At 39.0% G+C, this 25,246-nt stretch overlaps 1 protein-coding gene across 7 annotated transcripts in view; it reads right to left on the minus strand.

The window, feature by feature from the left end:
• Lar (tyrosine-protein phosphatase Lar) overlaps positions 1-25,246 on the minus strand; it is a 571,867-nt gene that overhangs the window by 417,563 nt on the left and 129,058 nt on the right. For all 7 annotated transcript variants that reach the window (XM_065228155.1, XM_065228154.1, XM_065228160.1 and 4 more), the window contains exon 3: positions 18,584-18,623. The gene's annotated coding sequence lies outside the window, so the exon portion shown is untranslated. The remainder of the gene's footprint in view (positions 1-18,583; positions 18,624-25,246) is intronic.

Here is a 25,246-nt window from a genome sequence, read left to right on the forward strand (position 1 = left end):
TGAGTTTCACTTTATTAGCTTTGTTTTGCAGCTTCAAGTTGAAAGTTGATTAATATTTGCATAAAAGTGGTATTAGCGTTTATTGTCTGTTGTTATTCAGTGCGACTGACAAATTGAATAAAGGTTGTGAAAAAGTAATTAAAAGATTTATTTATTTATTTATTTATTTATTTATTTATTTGTCGTCAATCAGTGTAGACCGTTTTACAGTTGTTGTTTTAAGAGCAATTTTTACAATTGTGTCTTTGTTTATATTTTTTTATAATATGTCTTGAGAACAAGTTAAAACATTACTTCTAGCTGACGTTATGCGAGGAATTAAAATATTGCATTAATTTGGTTTTTGTCATTGTAAAGTCAATATGATCGCAGTGCTAATTTGGCATAATTCGTACGATGACGATTTGTAGCAAATATATTTCTATTACGTAAATGCCTAGATGGTGTATATAAATTTAAGGATGACAATAGTTCCATAGAATCAATGCGATGTGATACGATATCGTTTACGAAAGAAATCATAGCAAATTCACGACGCTCTTTTAATGTTTGGATATTTATGAGCATACACCGAGCTGTGTAAGATGGCAGATGAAACACAGTCCAACCTAACTTGCGGAGTGCATACAATAGAAACTGCTTTTGAACGGACTCTATTCTTTCTTCGTGTGTTATTAAAAAAGGAGACCAAACTATGCAATATTCTAATATTGACCTTATACCCCGTTCACATTACAGCCTATCTTACGTAATATAGGCTGTCTTGCAATGAGCACTCATACATAGGATTTCCAGTGAAAACTAGATGTATGAGTGCTCATTGCAAGACAGCGTATATCACGTGATATACGCTGTAATGTGAACGGGGTATTACATAAGCAATGTACAATGTTTTTATCGTATACGGATCGTGAAAGTTATAGCAGAAACGTTTTATGAAACCAAGCATGTTGTTAGCTCTGTTGATAATTGTGTTATAATGATCGGTGAAAGTAAGTTTTGAGTTCAAAATAACACCTAGATCCCTGACTCTATCACACTTTTCTACGATATGGTTTCCTAAAATGATTGTTATATCGGGTAGGATTCGTTTTATACAAGTGGTAATTGAGTAACATTTTTTTTTATATTTAATTGAAGCAGGCTTTTTTGGCACCAAGTATGGAATATCTGTATTTCCTCTTTGAATGTGATGATGTCTTTGGCATCTTTTATTTCCAAAAAAAGTTGAATGTCTTCAGCATAGATTAAAACTTTCAATTTCTTAATAATGAAAGATATGTCATTGACGAAGAGAATAAATAAAAGCGGTCCTAAATGGGAGCCTTGAGGAACTCCAGAAGTGACGTCAACGGGATTTTATGTCTTTCCTTTGTATTTTACTATTTGATGGCGGTCAGTTAAATATGATTCAAGCCACTTAAGAAGTGCGTAATGTATTCCCATTTTTTGAAGTTTAAAAAGAAGCATGGGTATGTCAATTCGATCAAACGTTTTGCTGAAGTCTGTATACAACACTTCTACATGGTTTCCGTTATCCATTGCATTCAAGGAATAATTAATTCATTCGAGCAAATTCGTAGTTGTTGAACGGCCTTTAAAGAAGCCATGTTGCATACACAGCAAAAAAATAATTTTGATATCACATCAAAGTGGATGCACTACAATCATGTCGAAAATTTCATGTAATTTTTATGACCACATAAATAAACAAATGCAGTAAAAGCAGCGTAATGTCAGTTCATGCATTGTATTAATGATAATTTTGTCCTTTTTAGCAAGTAATATTACACCATATTTTCGACATGATTGTAGTGCATCCACTTTGACGTGATATCAAAATTATTTTTTTGCTGTGTAGTAGTTATTCTGTTTTTAATTTGAAGAAAGAGTTTTTCATTCAAAAATGCCTCGAAAAGTTTCGGAATGCAAGATATAATAGCTATACCACGATAATTACATATGTCGGATTTTTTGCCCGATTTAAAGATAGGCACTAAAAACGAGTTTTTCCATATTTTAGGGAAGTTTCCGGATTCCAGTGACATATTGAAAATCCAAAATAATGGAGCAGTAAGTTCATTTGCTAAAGCTTTCATAAAAACTGGCGGAACACCGTCAGAGCCAGGACCTTTAGATGCATCTAAATTGTTTAAAATATCATGAACCTTGATTTGACTTATGCTGATGTCACTTGCAAATTCTGGATAAGATTCAAAATATTCACGGTCACGGTCCTCTTCTGAAAACGTAGTATAGATTTCTTGAAAGAAATTTGCAAACAAATTGCATATATCATCCGAGTACTCACCTACCCTATCGTCCAAATGCATCTTTGATGGAAAATTATCAGATTTTAATTTGGATTTCACATAATTGAAAAATTTCCTAGGACAAGATTTTATTTCAAGTTCAGTTTTTAAATTATACTCCTCAAATGCCATATTCACGGCTAAATTTAACTGATCGCAAATGTCTAAATAGTATGCCAAAGTTTCTTCACTATTATATTTTTTATAAAATTTGTGAACTTTTTGCTTTTGATTTTTTTTTAAATTTTTCAGTTCCCTGTTGTACCAAACCGGATGTTTTGCATGACTCTGACGTCTTCTTCTTTTAGTTGGCACTTCTTCAAGTATTATTTCAAGCAACACATTGTAGAATACGTCAACTGCAAATTCAACATTTCCTGCAGTTCTTAATATTGCTTGCCAATCGACAAAGTTCAATCTACGATTCAGTCGCACAGAAATCATCGTAAGTATTTGTTAACAAAAGGTCTAAATAACAATTTTGTTGATTTTTCACATGGTTAATTTGATTAAGTCCTAAATTTGCAATTTTGTCAAAAATGAAATGGAGTGTTTCATTTTCCCCAACGACTGGAAGTAAGATGCTTTCATTGTCCATATCAGAAATAAAGTCAACATTGCGTTGGTTAAAGTCCCCATATATATGAACTTTTACTTCAGGGGGTAAACTAGACAAAATTTCTTCCGCTTTTCCAAAAAACTTATCATACGTGTCCTTATGAGCATGGTTCGGAGGAAAGTATACCGAAGCAAAGACATGAGTTTCATCCGCTACTTGCGCTTTTACCCCTGGTAGGTTTTTACCCTATTATCAAAATTATTTACCCCTGATCCATATTCCAAATTTGTTTCGTTCTGCACAGTGTCGTGATCTTCGTTATTTTCTTCCTCTATGGAGCGTGTCAGTTTTGTAGAAAAAACGAGTGCCTCTCCTTGATGTAGAGAAGTCGTTAAGTCCTGGATAATGTCGGGGTCTGCCGGCACATTGTTTTCCTCCAAGGGATGCGTCAATTTCGTACAAAACACGAATTCCTGCATACACACGCCTCGCATGATGCAGTTGCAGCCATCCCGTTATGCAAGTGCACTGGAACGGTACGTGGGTATACATCGCACGCCGGGTAGGGGTTGAAGATTTCCACTCGTTGGAATTGCATTGTGGGTCGATAGTTAGCCTGCGGCGGCCTGGAAAACCGATCTTTACAGAGATACTTCTTTCACTAAATATCATGGGATGAGAAAACGATGATAGATATTTACTTCAAAATCTCATATTTTTTTGTCATGACAGAACGAGACAGTGTTGTTAACATCGTAATTACTAGCATATTTATTGATATTATTGTTAATTTTACCACTGAAATCTTAAAAATGTATTCACTCTACCGATTACATTCTGTTGCTTGGCAAAACTCATCTAAATCAGTTAGAAATGTTGATGTCAAACCCGTGTGACAATTATCTCATGAGTGCTCGATCATTAATGATAGGTAGTTTCGTCTCGTGATAGTGACAGGACCTGTTTTCTCATTGTCACGTGACGCCCGTGATATTCACCAGCTCTGTCCGAGCAAGCTATGTCCTCGACCATGTATATTGCAACCAACTCGCGGGCAACTTGACAGCTCCAGTACATATATTGCCATTGTACCCAGACAATTGGGTATTCCATGAGACAGCAGCGGCAGGTAATTTTTTTGTTTACTGAGAAGTTTTGACAGTTCACAGTTGAAAGAATGAAAGTTGAGTGTATTCACACGATGCTTCGTCAAACAATCTGTCAAGCTAACGAACTCGTTCCATTTTCATTACTCGTGCTACTTCTCGAGAAAGCATAATTGTCTCCATCGTTCGGGGAAGCAAGTGCACATGTGGCACAGTTGTTCACTGAATACGCGGCTTTTACAGTTATTGAAGGGTTAGCAATCGAAAGATTACATAAATCAGGTAGGTGTACCAATTGTGGCCTTACTGATTCCTACTATGGATTAGAGGATTCCCATATAGTCTTATCTGGTGAAGTTACCCTACCCTATGAGCGGCAGCATTCACAACAGGAGAGTTCACCCGTTCGCGAACGTGTGAATAGAAGCGGAGAGATCTTCAAAATATGACATCTGTGCTCTCTTCCATGCCATTAGTCTGATTAAAAATTGTATAGAGCAGGATGACACTAGAGCTTGTAGGAGGTAAAATTTCCCCCCCTTTTGACATAATTCTCCCCGGCAATCTGCGCTGAGGACGATAGCGACGACTGTGAGGGAAAAAAGGCACCATCGTATAGTCAATTCTCGGGTACAAAGCAACGGTATGCTTCCAAATGGACAATCCTCTTGAGTCAATTCGAGATGTGCAACGAACTACTTCTTTTAATTATGGGTGGTCGTACCTTTTTCTTTTTTTTTTTTGCTCGAATTGTAACTTTGTCTGACTTGACAAGTGTAATGAAAAGAGCAAACCATTCACGTGGAATTGCATGCATACACTTCTTTCTTCTAATTTTGCAATGGGTTTAATGTGAATTCATGCTTGATTCGTGACCCATCTACAATGAAAGCAGGGACTATTTGTGAAACCAGACCAAATTGTTGTTTCGCTGTAAGCTTTTTTCCCTGTTCAGTTGGCGTCCCAAATAACCCCATAACAATTTGAAACCTCTTAAAACATATTCGACTGCTATAAAATAAAGGATCGTGACGCCCGACAATGGCTCGGATCAACTCGTGTATGTGTATGTGTATGTGTTTGCCTGCGGAGGAGCGCAGAAGAATCCCTAACCCTACCCGGCCGCTGTTGCTGTTGCTGCTGGTGGTGTTTCGTGCGGTCCTCTCGAATAAAACATGCACTGCGGAAATCGAGATACATGACATTCGTGTCGTACGTGAAACCCCCAGTGAAACGTGCATTAGGAACGTGACAATCAACCAAACTGTAGCAGGTAGGTAGCGCGAGCTGCTCACGTGAAACAAAACACAGAAGCAAAAAAAAAAAGAGATCTGTCCCAGCTTGCAGAAGGAAAACAAAGACTTCCCCCGGGAGAAGCTCGGGATGGAAACGGATCGCTGCTCTGGAAGTGATAAGAGTTTGCTGGTTTTCCACGCGGAAAAGCACCTGCCTGATGGGAAAGCGAAAATCAACCGGAATGGTGTTTATGGCTAAGGCTATGGGGCGTGTGGGACGACGACGGAAAAATCTTCACCGTGCATTTCTTTCCTAACCTTACGTGAGGAAATCGAACTGATGTGGCGTACGCGGTCGGGATGCCGAATGCGGAAATTACTTACAGAATCTGGCACTGCATGTGCCGAATTGGCTCTATCAGCAACCCTTCCAAACGGATTTGGGAATGTCCAGTTATGCTTTGAATTGTGCCGAGTTTTCAAATGGGACTTGTATCTTACTGAACAGCGCAAATTAGCTTTCGTAATCGTTACGGATAATTTAAACGGTTAGTCTAGCATAATCAGACATTTCAGATGAGTGTATAGGCCTTCTTCTAACTAACGATAAATGGAAGACTGTTTTTCCTCACAATCCACTATAACCATTTGTTACAATTTCCCGGGAAATAATGTTTGGGTGACAAATATGAGAACTTTCCCCGAAGAGTCTCAAGAAACATTTAAGGAAAAAGCTTGCAGAAACGTCCAGTTTAAAGATGTTCTAAAGAAAATCGGAAGAATGCTCTAGGTGAAGTCAGTGGGGAGGCCAACATAAATTTCCGGGGAAGGAAATCAGAAGACATTTCTATGTAAAGCCGAAAATAGGTATCATGGAAGTCGGGAGAAACTTCTGAGGATGCTGAAAAAACTTTTGGTGCAAAACTACGTCAAAACTCGATACCCTGGCTATTTTTCACGGAATTCCCTGGAACTCTCTTGAGAAATAACTTCAAATTACACAGTTCAAAACGACGTTTTGGGACAGGACCATGTTTTATGTTTGTTATGGTCTACTGAGTAAAATTCTAGAATGTAATGTTGCCCTAAAGCTTCATTTTTTTAAGGTACCGCGCTATTTATGATGTTGTACCACCCTAAAGGCGTATATGAGAGCAGCGAGCTTGCACACGGAGGTGCTACGCGTTTTAAAAGACACCACATAAGTATTAGAAATACCACGGAAATGATAATGAAATCGTTGATAGTATTCCATGAGCATTATTGACCTCCCGTGGATGAAACTCCGTTATTGCCAGATCAGCTACAATTACACAGAGAATCAATATACGTTACTTGAGGCTAACAATCATCTTCAATGTGTAAATACTGGTTATCTTAAACTAGGCAATACCAGCGCAAGCCACGTCCAAATGCTGGTCAAGAAAGTAATGGGTAGGAATATGTTGACGTAATACTCACTTTAATCAAAGCCGAGAACATCTCTGCTCTTCCACGAGAAATCACTGGGATGTTGGATATAAGGGTTGGGATTGCAGCAGGATTCGTTTTGGTAAACGATATGCTGAATTGCGATTCAATAGCGCGAAGGAGCTTGGGATTGAACCAAAACAGTCTTCTGCTCAGTAAGCAAAATCAGTCGCCACTAGGCCACTGAGCTCCTTATATCACAAAACAATTACGATCAAGTTTCTGTTCAACTTGTTGTTATTCCGGCGGTGACCTCACCGACGACGACAACTACTGCTATTGAGAAGGATTTGATATGGATTTCTTACCAACACGTCTTTCCTAAAACTCAAATATTACTTCTTTTACGTACCTTACCCTCCAACCGAATTTTGTTACGCTTTATATCACATTATGAAAGAAAGCCGATTTAAAGTATAACTCTATAATGTGAAGGAGCTTGGAATTGAACTCATGATTTTCTGCTCAGTAAGCAAAATAACTCTGCAAACTCTTCCTCTTAGCGATACAGACAAATCAAAGGAAATAGCTCACATTTTTGAAATCGCTAGACTTAATGGGTATTAAGAAAAAACAATTCAAGCAGTAATCGATAAAAGAACAAGGGATCATTTTAGGCGTATTTCGACAACTCTTACACCAGTAACTGAGGGTTTAAAACGGGTAGCGGTGAATTTCGACAAAAACATTACCAAACCATTGATTTCAAAGTTTAGAAGTTTTGGCCTCGATTTAGTATTCAGCAGTAGGATAAATCAGCTGAAGTCACTGTTAGGATCAACAAAAGATTCAATAAATGTCTTAGGGAAAGCCGGAGTCTACAAAATCTCTTGTCTAGATTGCAATAAAATCTACATTGGTCAGACGAAAAGGACTTTGGACACAAGGTTTAAGGAACACATCGTAGAGGTAAAAAAGGCTAAGAAAGAGATGGATAAAGGACTTCATTATGAATTTAAATCTAAGGTTGCAGAACATATCTTTACAAAGGGTCATCATTTGACTAAAGATAACATTAATATCCTGCGGACTGTATCTTCGCCTTGGAAACTAGACGTAGCTGAAAGTTTAGAAATATTTAAACATAATCCATCAACATTGCTTAACTAGAGATCAAGGAAACGGGTACTCGAGACTCTTTAGCATGCTACCTATAACAACACATCGTAGCATGCATTTACCTGTTGGAGACTGAATTTAGGTACCTGGTTAGGTAAATTTTGATATGGCAGTGGATACCTGCTGATTTTTAGTACCTATTGATTAGTATATAACTCTTAGATAAAAGATGGATTCTTCAGTGGTGTTGAGTACTTGGCACTGATGAAGTCTGCAAGTAGGAGACGAAATACGCTTATCTGTCTAAGCAATTATAACGGAATTTAAAGGAAATAAACCAACCCACTCAAAGCTCTTCATAGCAAAATAACGTTAACGTATTTCCAGAAGCTCTTAGGATTGGATTTCCATTTGTGAAAAACTTTCCTGCTAAGCCATCTTGTACGCTAGTTAATCTCACAGTGACGTAGTCCGGAATCTAGTGTATCTTTTTTTTTATTCCTTGGATTTGTTTTACGTCGATCTTGTTTTCCGTGCTGAGCACCAATGCTACCGACGCCGCCAGGGAGGCAGCTCCCACACCTGGGCCTTTTCTTTAGCGACCCATCCAATTCATGAACCGGGGACCAACGGCTTTACTTCCCTTCCGAAGGAAGTCGTGATCAGAGATGTTATGTCTCAGAACATCCCGGCGGCGCCGACTGGGATTGAACCAAGGCCTGTTGGGGTGAGAGATAATCACGCTTACCACTACACCACTTCTTCTTAAGGTGATTCCTTGTAGAGTCCACAAATGGCCACCACGTAGGCATAAATGCATTTCCACCTCGAATTTTCAATTACACACATCTCGGAAATTAGAGTTCCATTTCACCTGAAATTGCTACTGCATGTATGCTGCAGCGCAGCAAACGTGGAGTAACAGTTTCATTGTAGTACGTGTCGTGGAAGCTGATATTTGTGCACTTAAAGTTTCGAAGTGGTAGCGAGAATAAGGATCTCACAACGAACCACCTTAACGCGAAGATGGACAGTTTTAGTTAGGTACATGTCTTTCAATGACATATGCCAATACATTGGTGAAAGTCTATGCAGCAACTTCAACATCAATGCTATGAAGAACAGATTCCCAGTCGATATTCAGTAGCACCTCGACTATGCTATTATGATCAGACTTTCGGAAATCGTAACTAACAGTAGATGAATTAACTGTGGATTTTACAATACAGCTCTAAGGTAATCTTTAAAGGAGGATGGTGAGCTGTATCCTTCTCTAATGGAGCTGCTGCAACAGGCAATGAAACAAAGATCCAGCGTGCAGTGATTCTCATTCACGACTTCGTTGATTCGGAGTAACGTACCTGCGCCGCCTGGGATTTGCTGAGGCATAAAATCTCTGAAAGTATAGCCGTTGGTCTCCGGTCCATGTGTTGGATGGGTAGATAGGTAGGGTCAGCACGGAAAACAAGATCGAAGGAAAACAAATTAAGGAAAAAAAAGTGAGAGGTTGTATCCAAGACAGAACCGTAGATTTGACATAGGACTACGAAAGGTAGCTTTGATGTCACAGCAAAAGTAAAGAAAATATTAAATTGATTTCTTAAATCGTTATCACTGAAAAAGTTCGATAGGTAAAAATTCGGAAGCAATTTGACAGTCCATGTAGCCAATCCTGGGGTCACATTGCGCATCTCGAAACGAAACACTTTTTGTACGAACGCTTGTTTGAAAAAGTTTTTCGTCCGCTCCTGGCACGTCGGTAGCATTGGTGCTCAGCACGGAAAACAAGATCGACGGAAAAAACAAACCCAAGGAAAAAAAAAAGAGATGCGCAATGTGACCCCCCTGGACGATGCGTTTTGGATACAAGCTCTTACTTGAAGTCTTTAGTTAAATCTGTTATCAGTCATTTGTGGTCCTGGAAAGGACCGATGGGGGTTGGAAGCTTGGAAGCCAGTTAAGAACAATGCTGTGGAATTTTTCCCCCGATGTTCTTGGAGATGATAGCCGTGCGGAAATGAAAAATTTATTAGAGAAAATACATCAATCACAGTAACTTAGCATACCGGATGGTACTTACGTTTATGATTTTTGATGCAATGTTTTTTAGCCCCTTCTAATAAGATAATTCGGTAATTATTTTTTGGCATAATTCTTTTAATAGGAGGGGTTTAACGTTTGCATCAAAAGGCATAAAGATAGGTACCATCTGGCATTCTCAGTATTCGGTATCAATATTCGGTGACTGTGTTAGGGAAACCACTCTCTCCCACGGCTCGTTTTCTGATGACAAAATTACGCATATCGTGCACAAAACGCATGGAATTCTGGATCAGCAATAGAAAAGGGCCCATCAACATTTGTAAACCAACTGTTCCAAAGCCTATTCCTCTCAAATCGAAGGCCGCCCACACAAACCAACACCATCATCGTGTAGGTGAAAGTTTCCCCTATCCGATGATGGTGTTGGTTTGCGTGGTAAAGGGCTTTGGAACGGTTTGTTTACAAATGTTGATGGGACCTTTTCTATTGTTGATCCAGAATTAGCTGCTAGCGGGGAGCCTTTCGTTGTGTACTGGAGAACACTAGGGACGTTGCGATACTTAAAAGTATCGATACTGCTGACAATCGGTTACTGGTCTCAGTAATTATAGATCCAACCTTTGAAAAGAGTCGCTCGCATGGAACAGAAGTTGCCATGCTGACCATATGCATCCTAGCCTGCTGATACAGCTTATCACAACTTACGCATATACCGAAATCAAGTAATTTTTTTTTCCATCCGATTCGATACCGATACCGCGATACCACGATAAAAGTATCGATATTGGAGAAGTATCGATTGTAAAGTATCGATACTTAATTACTTGTTATCGAAAATAAAGTATCGTAGTATCAGTAAAGACTGATATCAGTAGTATCGCAACGTCCCTAGAGAACACCACCACTCACCATGCAGTGATTGAATAAACACCGTTAGATGAGACCGGATGGAATTCAACTTTGAAATCTGTGTTAGGGAAAGCGCTTTTCACAGGCAATCGGTGATAATTTTAGTTACCATAGCAACAGTTGCGGGATTTTCGATAGTGACATTTTGACAAATGGTAAAGTCTTAATTTTAACAGATTCGTAGAAAAATTTCCTATCGATTGGCGTATTAAGAATTAAACTCCATCATCTCCAAATCAAAATCAGACCACTTTCATGCCGCGCCCGACTTTGTTTTTTGAAATTGCACCCCCAATGTTGCCTGAAAATACGATTGATGATATTGACAAGTGTCCAGAAATTACTCTTTAAAAAATTTATGGTGTACAGTTTTGTCGTGATGGTTGAGTAATGCTGAGCTATTAAGGTGCTCAACACAGATAAGGCTGGCATCGCACCGTAAGCACTGCGGCTGCTGCTGATGATGACCACTGCCCGAGTAGCGCACTTTCATCACAATAAGTTACAGCAACTTGTTAATGACTGAAATAAGTCGTATATAAGTTTCTACAATTGATTTGTAACAAGCGTGCTACTAGGGTGGACACCACCACTCACCACAGGCGGTGATTGAATAAACACCGCTCGGTGAGACCGGAGTGAATTCGATTTTTAAATCTGTGTTAGGAAAAGCGCTTTTAGCAGTCAATCGGTGATATTATAATAAATAGCATTGCAAATTCGTGCAGTTGCACATTCGTGCAATTTTCAACAGAGACCTTTTGAAAATTAATAAAATGTTCATTTTAGCAGATTCTTAGATGACATTTCAATCGATTGGCTTGTTTAGAATTAATATCCATCCGCTATTGCGAATAAAATAATAATAATAATAATAAGCGGCACTGGTGGTGTAGTGGTAAGTGAGATTATATCTCACCCCAGCAGGCCTGGGTTCAATCCCAGTCGGCGCCGCCGGGAAGTTCTGAGGCAAAACATCTCTGATCACACCTTCCTTCGGAAAGGAAGTAATGCCGTTGGTCCCCGGTTCATGAGTTGATGGGTCGATAGGTACGGTCCAGGTGTGGGAGCTGCCTCCTTGGCGTCGGTAGCATTGGTGCTCAGCACGGAAAACAAATCAAGGAAAAAAAGAAATAAATAAAATACAGCAACTCCTCCGTATATGCGGTGGGTGGTAACGTCCTCCTACCGCTATTTCTCGGCTGTCCTTTAAACAATTGAGCTGATTTTCTGTAAATAACTAGTTTACGGTTGACACTAATCACATACAAAAGTTCAATAATTGGTATAAGGACAGCCGATAAACAGCGTATGGCATTTTGCCAAGGCGTGTACAGTAAACATCGATAAAAATCTAGAACGATTAACTTACGGTTCAAGTTAGTTGAAAGCCAAATTGAATCATCTTATTGCCATGATGATTACCGTTCGGCACTCACCATGCACCACCAGCGCTGAGATTGGTTAGGAAATGGAAATCAGTTTGAGCGCACTTTCCTCGGTGGTGGCGTAAGCCTGTTCGAAATTTATAGGGACCCCAATGTCACAAAGAGGCCCCATTAAAATGCAATTTAATGCAAGGTGACCCTTTTGAACTGATCCTCCGACTCCTCTGTAGCCGAATGCCAATTGAAGCAATTAATCTGTGACAAAAACATGAACCTCCCACCAGGCAGATGAAAGCTCCGACTTTGGAAAAGTTGCCTTTTACACTGCCTCAAGTCAGCTTTAATCCGACCGGCAGAACAGCGCTTTGCTCTTTGCTGGTATGGGATCAGAGTGGCTGAGAAAATGGCAAATCCTATCGTTCACGTTTTGCATGCTGATGATTCAAACGACTAACCAACTAACATACACAAAGTAAGGCACGTGTTGGAGGATGAAGCAAGGCGAGGGCTTCGAAGGTTTGACAGTTTTGTTTGAATTATGGTACCCACACCCTCCCCTCCCCCCGCCTTCCTCCTGTCTTTGAACCTATCTAAACAAATAACGATGATCCGTCTTACGTGGTGGCTTTCAGCCCCCAAAGTAAAAGGAGGATGTGGAAAATCACTTCAAACGTGTTGTCTTTTCTCGACATTCTTGTATACTCTGTATAAGATCTATCTTGCTGAGTGAAGAGGGTCTCCCGGATTGGACAATTTTAAGATTTTACGATCACTTTCACTACCGTACATACTTGACAATTTCGAAATTTTCCAAACGGGATTCATCCCACCCTGCGCTCTGCGAACCACCGTGGCGCGGGTGGTGGCGGCGTGAATTGAAGGTGGATGGGAACCACAGCAAAGTGACACATCTTGTTTCGTCGGGCTGACACACCAGATTGGATTACCATCCGACTGCGACGACGGCATACCCTTCGAAGGATGCGACGTCGTCGGCGTCGTCAACCAGTTTACGACCTATTGGATTAAAACGAATGCTTCAAAAAATAAAATATGCAAATTCGCTATATCGCACCCAACCTGCGCTGCAACCGGGAATGGGGGAGGAAATGGCGAGAAGTGGCAAATTCTTGGTGCAAGCCTTTGGAGGCGTGAAATCGGCTTCCCTTGACTTGAAGCGCAGTGAAGCTCATTGGGATTACATCGGATTAAGGCGAGCGAAACTGTCTGCTGGGGGTGGTTTCGCGGTGGGTGCGGTGCGCATATGGCGCCATGATTCTATCGGCATTCGGGAGATTAGCGATGTGGTTCACACTCGGTGGTGGAACAGTGGCAAAGGTATTCGGCAGATGATTTGGGAGAAAAGTTATCGTCTGGTTGGATTCCAGGATTGGAATAATTTATATTCGCATAGATAGAATCGTTATCGAGATTGCTATTCGGGAGGTGCTTTTGAATGGTTGTGAAACTGTGAAAATTATGTTTGGAGTTCACTCGAGGCATGGAAGATTTGATGAGCAACATTACTTAAGATGCAACGAAAAAGATTCTGCACAATTTGATAATTGGTCACATGGTTCGACATGACAATTTTAACAGCTGCCATGAATCATATTTTGTTCGCGTTTTCAGGCCTCATAAACGTATTCAAACTGATTTGGTCATAGAGTGCTGATGTACAGCTTGAGTAGGTAAAGGCTCAACAGAGTTTAGCTGCTGCGTCCGAACCGGATTGTAGTCAGGGGGTCTACTCAATAAAGAAAATCAAATTCCCTAATCCAGTTTTCCAGTAGTTTAAAAAAAAGGTACATTCCCTCCCGCAAGGTTCTTTCCTTTATTTAACGTCGGTCTCTGTTCCGCAATCTAGTGCCAATCACCGACGGACATCGATTGCCATCCATTGACGGCAATCGAATGTGCAGGAAGGCAGCTTCCACACACCTGCGTAGGATATCGCACCCATTGGGCCGGGACCAACGGCTTTACTTCCCTTCCGAAGGAAGACGTGACCAGAGATTTTTATGCCTCAGAAAAATCCCACCGACCTCGACTGGGATTGAACCCAGATCCATTGGGGTGAGAAAGCAGTCACGCTTACCACTACACCACCGGTGTCGGCTCAGCCTCCCGCAAGGTTGCAAATACTCATTTCAGCTAAAACAATGTTTTGTTCCACTATGAAATAATTAGATGCTATGATCATATTTTGAATAGGTAAGATACAAGACAAGCTTACACAGAATGTGTTTGACATATTAAACCTGTTTATTTCACTTCATGAGAGTCACAATCAGCGATTTTTCACATACTCGCTCACTCAGCGATCAGCAAATCGCTGATTGTGACTCATAGAAAGCAAAATTTACAGGTTTTATGTTTCAAACGCATACTGTGTAACCTCTTCTTGTAAGTTACAAGTGAAACATGTCATCATACCATCTTTTGGTTTCATTATTCCGAAAAACATTATTGTAGCTGAAATGAGTATTTGCAACCTTGCCCTCCCGTTTTTGGCAACACGACCTCATCAACTATTACTCTCTTCAGATATGTACTAGTGCTTTTTGGAAATTTCTTCATTGCATTCCACATGGACCTCTAAGCTTTAAATAGGGATCTAGTACAATCTCAAATTTAATAAATGTTAGATACATTTTTTAGAATCAAAATTGATTGAAATCGCGTATTGTCAATAAGGCAGAGGAGAAGAGGTTCTTGACCTGACAATTTTCTCACCCTTAATAGATATTTTCTGACTGTTTCCGAACTCAACGCTAGGGGCAGAAATTCACCCACTTCTTCTACATCTTACATATGAAACACTCGTTTTTAATCCCATTGTATATTGTTTTCCTTTGGGAACATTTTGAGATCCAGCTAGAAAATTATTCCGGATAATACGCTTAACCAAACGCTGATTCACGACCGGTTTCCACCAGTGAGAAAGCGTAGAAACGGCGAGTTCACCTAAAAAACTATGAATGTTAGTTCTATCTCAATTGCAATAGTAGCAAAATCAAAATACTAAAACTTCAATGCGAAGCTAGTTTTCTGACCCTACCAGGTTTACAATGAGTTCCTACAATACTCAATGAAGCCACTCTATGCTGTCAAGGCAATGTTTGCCTACGTATCTTTGAAATATCATTCAATCATAAAAGTACTACTCCAAGCAATACAAAAAAAAAACAATTCTCTCCAAGCAAGACCATTATCCTAAAATCTCATTTAGTTGATTCTTTGAGCCAATGAGGCTGCTAAGAACTACAAGAATTCAAAAAAAAAAACATTTCCTTCTCTAAGCTTGAAACCATTCTTGCATTTACTCAAAGGCGGTCCAATGCGCTTAAGGGATTGATTTTGACACATCTGGATCTAGCAGACGCACCAATCTACTCGAAGGTTAAATTTTATCAGACGCTATTAGGTAGAACATTGATTAAGAGATTGCAGTATACATTTTGCAACAACTTACAACATCTACGGAAATGGATTTTTATCTCCCCTCAGAATCTCAGTTCAACTCAGGAACGTGCAAACACTCAATGAGAGGTGAATTTATATTAGGCCCAAAATGATCGAAATTGAGTTAATTTTGCTCAACTTTTAAAAATGCGACATCAAGCATTGAGCAACCAAGTTCCAAGTCTCCTCCCCGACGACCGTAAGAATGTGACCGGCGCCTTTATTAAACCTTGAACGTAGTGAATTCCCGGAGTTTACAAATTTTGTTCGATTTGGTCAATCGCGTAGCAGCAACTACGAATTGTACGGTCACCAATGTTTCTGTTCATGCTTACTTTAAGGTTATGCTTTAATATTGGAGGGTCGTGATATTCTGTGATTTCGGATGAATGCGTCGCAATCATGGCAAGCTTCACAGTTACTGCACGGTATTACCAAACCGGATTAGAAATTTTCACTGTGCTTCGAAAACTATTTCAAATTCAAACATTGGTTGACACCAATAACTTTGGAAGTAGAGGAAATGTCTCTAATGTTGGCCTATGGATCTAAAATTGGGCCCATCGCTAAAAATCTGCTATTTATCAATTTTATCTAAATGAACGCGTTATTGGGACGTTATTAATGGATATTTTTGGTTGCTATTGAAAATTTAGTAGTTTGCTGAATTTATGTATGGGCCCAAATTAGGGACACTTAGGCCGGCATTACTTGCATTTCCCCTACTTCAAAGAAGCTCGTGTAAGAGCGTCTAATTCAGGAAAAAGAAGTCCTTTCATTCATTATTTTCTGAAAAAAACTCCTTTTCCAAATGATTTTCTAGAAATTAAAAATCAAGTTTGAGTTTATCATTTGGTAGTATTTATTATAGCGTTCGGGCGTGTGTGCGAATAGGGAGGATGCAATTGCGTAATATTGTTTACACTCATCGCCATATTCAAAACCACACGCCCCCAACGACCACACAAAATGCTCTCCAGGGTTGTAATCTTGTAACCAAACTTGGAAGCAGGGGTGCAAGTGAAGTTGATCGAGTCTCTTCATCGACTTTCTGTTTCGTTAATAACTCCAGATTTTTCCATTTATTTGATTGTTTATCAAATTTTCAATTATTCGAGAGCGTAACCGACATCCCTTCTTATTCCTACTCATAAGAACCATGACGTGAAACAGGATCATAAATTCGCCGAAAAAAGTGTTATGCGTCTTTTTGCTAAAGACTCAGATTTACAATGTTGAGAGAAGAAGTTTATCGAGAAAAACTAAAAAGGGGAGGAGCTTTAGCTGGGTGGACACTGATATTCTGCAGCCTTCCAACCTGTCGCAGACCCCAGTTCAACCCCTGCCCAGCAGCAGACGAACCGAGACAGCCCAATCATTGAACCGAAGAATATGGGATTGTCCTGTCCGATTTGCTGATCCAGCTGCCTACACGTCATCATCATTTTCCAAAGGCTTTAAGCCTGTACTACCAACGGCCCTTTTCAGGGCCACCATGATTTTCTAAAAGAGTTAAATTTATGAACATGTCCCATTAAAAATTCATATCAAAAGGTTCTCTTGGCGATCATAGTCATACTAAAGAGTATGAACAGAGAGAACTCCGCTCGCATTTCCAATTCCTACACAAAACACAAGCTCTTGCTGAAGTTAACAAATAACATTTATTATATAAGACCAATTAGTCCTACGTCACTATTTCGTACAACACTATAGGGCTGTCCATTGTAGTTTTTTTCTTCAGATATTTAGAAAATATGCAAAACATACTATAGAAAAACTCTAGACGATATCAAAGGTAATTCCCCAAGCTTAAAAATGGAACCAATGTTTCCAGTGCTGAGAGTAAATTTAATCATTATATTCTACTGTCAAAGTTATTCGCTTTATCAAAGCAAGCAATTATGACAATTACATTTATGATAGGAGCTCATCTAATTATTATAATGAGCCTAGTTGCTTCGTTACTAAAGGTATAATAAATGAGATCGAAACTTCCCAAGTAACATCGCAGGTTTTATCGCGGTTTTATAGCATTCTACAAGTCTAAATCATGGTCTACAGAACCATCATAAAACCAAAATTGTTACTTGGGTTATGATGCTAACTACTCGCAAAACAAATGTAATGAACATCAAATGTAAGTGTCGACTTCTTACATACTCTGCATATTTTTCTTAAAGCAAATGTAATCGCAATATTTACAATGAATTGTAGCATGCAAGCAAGTTTCCCCAGAATGAAATTTTTTTGGTATAAAACCTTTACGAGATGGTTTTCAAGAAGCATTATATTTAGGAAAACAAACTTTGATTGAAAATTAGCGAGAATGAAATTTAAAAATTATCAAAAAAAACCTTTTGAAGGGCACTTCACTTCATTTGGTTAAACATTGCAGTTTAAGTATATTTTAAAAGAAACACACTTTTGTGTCATTCGTGACTTGTCCGAGCATCGCCGGAGATTTGAATTCGTGACTTTGGCGTGAGAGATATGGATGCCGTGGCCGTTCCTCACAGTTTTCAACTCGACTAATCCAACTTAAATTAAGTGAAATAATAACCTATTCAATAAAGTTTTGTTTCTTTTTTTTTTAGGATGACGATAGCTCTGGCAGAAAATGACGAATGATGAAGAGTGATGCTTAAAATTTCCATGCGGTTCAATGTGTACTTGGTAAGGAACAATCCAAATTGGTTCGATGTTATTACTTCGAGTCTATCAATGGATCACATCTTTCGAGCAGTTCAAAATTACGTTTCCAACCACTTGAACAACATTTTTTCTTCTAGAACCTCAATGAAAGAAGGACTTAGTTATTCTTTAAAAAAATATCATTTTCTCAAAATCTCAAAATCGTAACAAAACTGCTGTACAATGTGATAAATTTGTTTAATTAAATGTTCAGCAATGTGAGTATTGAAATAGTCGAAATGTTTTTAAAATAATGTCCTTAAAAAAGTAATGTAGTTCAAAATTTGATCGATTACTTAGCAGTGTTGGAAAGATTATTAAAGCCGTGAAAGTCTAGTTTTACCTGATTAGTTGGATGCTGCGATCAACATTTGTGCGATAACCTGGAATAGGAGAAAGAAGGAAGGTGAAGATCAGTTGCAGAAATTGATTTGTATGTTAATCAGCTTAAATTGTGATATCCCAAGCAAGCTTTTTCAATACCGTAAGGTGGTTTGCTCTGCAACATATTTTCATGAAGAGTATGTATTGTAACGATTCTTGCTTACAACGTGCAACGGATACTTAGTTGCCACATAAAACTAAAATGATATGTATGAAGCATACAGCAGCAACAGTCTTCATCGAAATGTTGCACTACGAATGCGATGAAAGCTTCCAAGCAAGTTGAACATACGCCTTGTGTGCTCTACATCGTTGCTATAAAGACGGTGTAATACAGCTATGCTATAATGGAAACTCGAAATGTGTTAAAACTGCGCATGTCCGTTTCTTGATGCGAGCTTTCGTTGCCTCCTGCTATGAAACAAAGACATATGGAATGGCATAAGACATTGGGAACTGTGATATAACCAATCTAATAATGTACCGGATAAGTTTTCAGTTATAGTTTGTAAATCTATACACGGCCGCGGAGACTAACTCAGTTCTCAGTTGTGTGAGAAGTTTATAAAAACCACAGTTACTCAGCGCTGAGTAACCGTCGATTTCTCAAATTTCTCACACAACTGAGTACAAAAGACTTCATCACTGAGTTAGTCTCAGCGACCGTGTACGTAGAACATAAGATGCTGCAGAGATAAACAGCGAATGAGAACGACCCAAATTTGAGTTTAGTTCACTCATAATCGCCAAAAGTGCAAGAACTTAGCGATGAGTAAAGTTGCCTCATGTTTTCCCAGGTTTTTCCAGGATTTTCCAGGGAAAAATTCCCGAATTTGAAACAAGTAAAGATTGGATTCACTCAGTCTATTGGTACTGCTCTGAGACTGAATAAAATTTTCGTCAATTTCCTCATTTTCCGGCAGTATTTTAGATTTTACTCATCGCTGAGTTCCTGCACTTTTGGCGATTATGAGTGAACTAAATTCAAATTTGGGTCATTCTCATTCGCCGTGTACGATAGGCTTAGCGAAGACCCAACGGAACGTCGTGATACCCAGAAATAAAGTTTAGTTTCCGTATCGAAACAGGACCGTTAAATCTTACCCAGTTTCTCAGTGTGTGCGAGAGAAAAAGCAATTTTCAGAACGAAGAAGATCTTAGAACTATTCTCAGAATAAGCCACAAGAAGGCTCACACTTTTATTTCACTGAGATCATTTTGCTCATCATGCTATGAAAGGGACATATAGAACGGGACATCATATTAGAAACTGTGACATAAGCAATTTGAAAAGGCACCAGGGCGCACTCTGTGCTGTTCTCAGCCATAAACTTTCATATAATGTTTGGTAAATCTACGTGTAACCTAACCGATAGCCATACCAAAGACGCATCGAGGAATTTTGATTCTCTATCATTCATTGAAAAGGGGAAGCTTCCTGACTGGGGTTTTCATAAAATAGAACCATCCATACTCTATTGCACAGATTTCGTTTGCTATAAAACAGCTGTAAATATATTCACCACATGAGCACAACATTGATACAGTTGCTCCATGGCCATGGTACGATTTAATGTAAATACGGCCGCTGAGACTAGCACAGTGAGTGAGTCTTTTTTACGCAGTCGTATGCTTTTTTAGAAATTTATCGTACACCTAGTTAAAAAAAATAGGGTTACCTACCCCATTTTCGGCCTACTAAGCACAACCAGTATTTAGTCTTTATTTATCTGGCGTAGTTTACCACCAAACGGTATGTTATTATTATTGATGGCTTCCAAATTTATTTACCTTTCCGTACGTACCGTAAGGTTTGATAAAGAGAAACAAATTGTTGAGATATTTTTAAAAGTCTAACACTGCTTCTTGACGCCAAACCTACGGATTCTAAACTCGGCCTAACGCATTGAAACGCCAATGAATTCACTTCGGCCTATCGGATGAAGATAAAAATTGATTCGGTCGGAGTGCTTCTTTTGTTTTTGCGAAAAATTGGTGTAAAAATTCATATCACGCGCTCTCATTGATTTCGTTCTGCTGTTTTCTGCTCGATAGGCCCAAAATGGGCGATTTGGCCGAAGTAGTTCTCTATCCTACTATCTCACTGAGTTAGTCTTAGCGGGTGTGGAATGATTGCAGGGTGCCATATGCTGAAATGATGTTCATATTTAGCTTTAAAAAAAAGGGATTCCTTTTGAAAAATTCCACATTACATTTTTCGGAACAAGTCAATGTTTTGTTTACGAAAGTACAACATGAATATATATCATGAGATCGTGAACATTGTTCCGCAAAATAAACGTAACGCCGGCGCAACGTTGCACCGGGCACCAGCAAAGGCAAAAAAGTCATAGAAACGTCAACTCTGTTCAGAAAATTATGATCTTGTTCTGGTAAACGTGATTAAAGTTCATGAATTGTGCTTAATATCGTAAACCTGTTCTCGAAAGCGGGAACATTAAAATAATTTTCAATGTTTTGATTGGATTGTACAGCATGAAAGTGGAAGGAAACTGAAAGCGACGGAAGACTTGGCTGGAATAACAGAACAATGCTAGTTTCACCCATACCCCAAATTGGCAGCAGGCATCGCTCGACCAGATGAAGTGGACACACTTTCAGATCATCAATTCAACGGATATTCATTCATCATGAACGCAGCTACCACCACCTTCATCATCATCATCATAGCACTGTCACATCCCCACCGATGCTAGCTGCATCGGTGCTTGCTCACCTTCCCACCCATGTTATTTCAATGGTCCGAGCTAGCGAAAAACAGACCCACCACCTCTAGGGCAATCTTCAAAGTTTTCTCCACAACTGGTTCACCCGCCAGTTTAATGAAGTCCACCACCATTCTGACGATATGACTCAGCTGAATGCACTAATAAGCAATAAATACACTATTCTTGACGAATCCGAGCACTCAGTTGACAACAACCTGAAAATGACAGATGCAGCTTTGCATGAGATTCAAGTTCACGATAGGAGGAACGAAAATCACAATTATGGGTTCTTGGTATCACGATAGGGGAAATGGATGTAATGTCGGCCTAAATGCCCCTAATTTGGGCCCATACATAAATTCAGCAATTGACTAAATTTTCAATAGCGACCAAAAATATCTATAAGTACCGTCCCAATGACGCGTTCATATAAATAAAATTGATAAATAGCATATTGCAATTGGCCCAACATTAGATCCATAGGCCAACATTAGAGCCATTTCCCCTATCATAATTTTATTTTGTATTTTGCTTAGCGTTAAGAAATCGCTAGTCGCTATGCTTCCGACTGTTGATTTTCGTTCAAGAAACTATTGACAAGGTTTCAAATGTCAAGCATTGTCCTAAAGCATCGAAATAACTAGCAAATCCATCAATTACGTACATGCTGTTTCCCCAATACAGTCATCACATAATCGCTTCGAAACGAAACATGTCGATGTAGCATTGCTGCTTCCCCAACACTGTCATCAGAGAGTCGTTAGTAGACGAAACAAGTCGAAGTGGCATTCGCCTCCGATCTTCGGGCGTGTGAGAAGAATAGGGAGGATGCAATTGCGTAACATTTTGAATACTCATCGCCATATTCAGAACCACATGCCTCCAACGATCACACAAAATCCTCTCCAGAGTAGTAATCTTGTAACCAAACTTGGACGTTCTGTTTCGTTAATAACTCGACGGCAAACACATTTATTGATACGTTTGTTGTTCTGGATGATAGAAGAGCATAGCAGAAATGGTGCGAAATAGGTTAGTGAAGCTATGGTCATCAAAAGAGGAAATCGATGAAGAGAATTGACTTTCACCACTCTGCTTCTAACCCCCTTAGTTCAGTCGTCGTCATGGAAACGAAAACTAGCATCGCACTGCTTTTGGTTCTTGGGTTACACTTGCTGGTTGCAATTCTGCTGTTCGACATTTTCGAAGGACCTCCAAAAAGCATGAAATTAAACTTTTAAACAATTATTCGATTAACGACTAATCGTAAAAAAAATTCTAGCTATTCGAATAAATATTATCGGATTTATTCGAGCGCGTAACCGACATCCCTTCTTATTTCTATTCGTTTGATTTAGCGCAATAGAGAAAATAAATAAAAGTACTAATTTATCTGAACAGGCATCGAGAAGAACCATGACGTGAAACAGGATCATAAATTCGCCGAAAAAAGAGTTAAGCGTCTTTCTGCTAAAGGCTAAGATTTACCAACTTGTGGAGAGAAGGAGTTTAACGAGAAAAACTAAAAAGGGGAGAAGCTTAATCTGGGTGGACACTGATATTCTGCAGCCTTCCAACCGGTCGCAGACATTAGTTCAACTCCTATCCAGCAGCAGACGGGCCGAGACTTTTGCGAGTGCCCAATCATTGAACCGAATAATATGGGATTGTCCTGTCCGAATTGCTGATCCAGCTGCCTACACGTCATCATCATTTTCCAAAGGCTTTAAGCCTGTACTACCATCGGTCCTTTTCAGCAAGGTTGATGAACATTGAAATTTATGAACATGTCGCAACTTAAATTCATATCAAAAGGTTCTTTTCAGGGTGATCATAGTCTTACTAAAGAGTATGAACAGAGAGAACCCCGCTTAAATTCCTTTACCCAGACAAAACACAAGCTCTTGCTGAAGTTAACAAATAACATGTATTATATAAAACTACGTAGCCCTACGTCACCATTTCGTACCACCCCACAGGACTGTCCCTTGTAGTTTTAGAATCTGACTTTCACTGGTACACCGGCAGTGTTGACAGAAAAGTGATTTTTTGGATTTAATTAAAACCAACGGTTTTAACCTTGTTTGGAGCCATTTTAGCACCATACTTCCTTCGGCAAAGAACTAAAAAAGAACATGTAGAAAAATCCGCAAAATTTAAAAAACGTGTAAAAAATACCGTTTTATTAAAAAAAAATGTAAATAAAAAAAAACACGTTATTTCAAAATTTGCCTTTAACTAAATTTTAGCAGTGTGCTGGACAATTTTGTCTGAACTTCTAAGTTTTTATCACCTAGAAAATGTTCGTTCATGATAAAGTTCTTCTGGAGGTAAAGAACTTCCGTATGTTCAGTTGTGCTGATGCTGTTGATTCGCGATAAATCGGCTTGATATTCAACGCTTTGACCCACGTGAATGGAGTTAAGCACTGATTGGAATTAGGACCCACCACGGACTGATGTAAAATTTGATAAATTCGCTCCACAGTGCTCAAACGGCTCCAAATCGGGTCCTGATTAACCTCCCAAAATTTGAACTCATTTGAAGTTTATATGGAAATTACTATGGGAAATCCAGATTTTTGGTTCCTTGTCTTGTAGTCTGTTTCCATATTGCACTGTTAAAGAGATCTATAGCTACACACTTTTAAAAAAATGGATGTAAATATAAATGCTTTGAGACTGACATATACGAGCGTCAATTTTGACATAAAATTGAGTCATAATAAACGCAAAATTCAGCTCAATCAAACGTAATTTCGAACTTTTCAGTCTCGGAGCACTTAATTCTACATGACATGTTTGTTTACGTCTTATCCTTTTTGTCAAAGATGGATTCCGTCACGTGAAGATTAGGTATTTCTAAGTGTGTATTCTTATGGAAAATTTGCTCAGCTCCAATTTTGTGGAAGAATCGTTTTCCAGCCAATCGTAAAATTAAATTTAAATAGCTATTAATTGTTTGGAAGAGATTGACAATCTTATGGCATGATAAAGCAGCTGTTTTGTGACCAACACTGTAATCTTCAGTGTGACATAGTAGCCTTGATTTCTGTGCTCTATTTTACACGACAGAAACACCAATGTTGTCTGCTGAACAGTTGATTGAGCATAATCATAAGACACCAGTGACTTGAATCATTATTAACTTACATTTTATCCAAAAGTGGTCTTGAACAAAGTTGTAGCCGGAAAATTCCTACAATCACTGCTATAATTTTTTCCAATTAGAGCGATATGGTGAAAAGTAAGATAAATATGATGAAAAAATGTGGGTTCCCCATTGTAATTTCCAGAAAAAAATTCAAATTGTTTTTACTAGAGAGGGTCTAGTATAAGAGAGGAGCGGACTGGCTGGGTTTGAGCCAAACGAACAGCGCCTATCTTGATTGCATTGGCAGTGTTGCTAGAAATCACCTACCGTATGCGTGATAATGTTTGCACCATTGAGCAATGTCAAAATTTAAAAAATTCACAAAAATTTCGTTTTTGAGTTTTTTTTAAAATTTATACTATGTTTCTCAGAGTCTTAAACTACCACACGCTTCCGGAATGCACGGCAGGTTCTAATAATGAAGTCTGGATCCATTTCTCTTCAGGTACGGGTCAATGTTTGTCTGAGGAAGAGGTGGCAACAGTACATTTTTTGAAAAACCATCGTCCAGAGCGAAACAAAACAGCCAGCACACGGGCGACCGTGTATAACTACATTCCAAGCGAACAGCGGAGATAGAGAATAAATAAAATCTCGCAGCCTGATTTTTCCAAACAGTTTATTGTAATGAAATTTTAGCTGCAGGCTTGCGTGTGACAGTAAATTACCAACTCCCTTATTTACGCATAATTTTAACATCAATGCTTATGAGTGGTTAGTCTTCATTCTTATCTTTTAAT

Source organism: Ochlerotatus camptorhynchus, unplaced genomic scaffold (genome assembly GCF_037179485.1).
Source record: "Ochlerotatus camptorhynchus isolate MF236.1 unplaced genomic scaffold, CSIRO-AGI_Acam_v1.1 ptg000284l, whole genome shotgun sequence".
NCBI classification, from domain to species: domain Eukaryota; kingdom Metazoa; phylum Arthropoda; class Insecta; order Diptera; family Culicidae; genus Ochlerotatus; species Ochlerotatus camptorhynchus.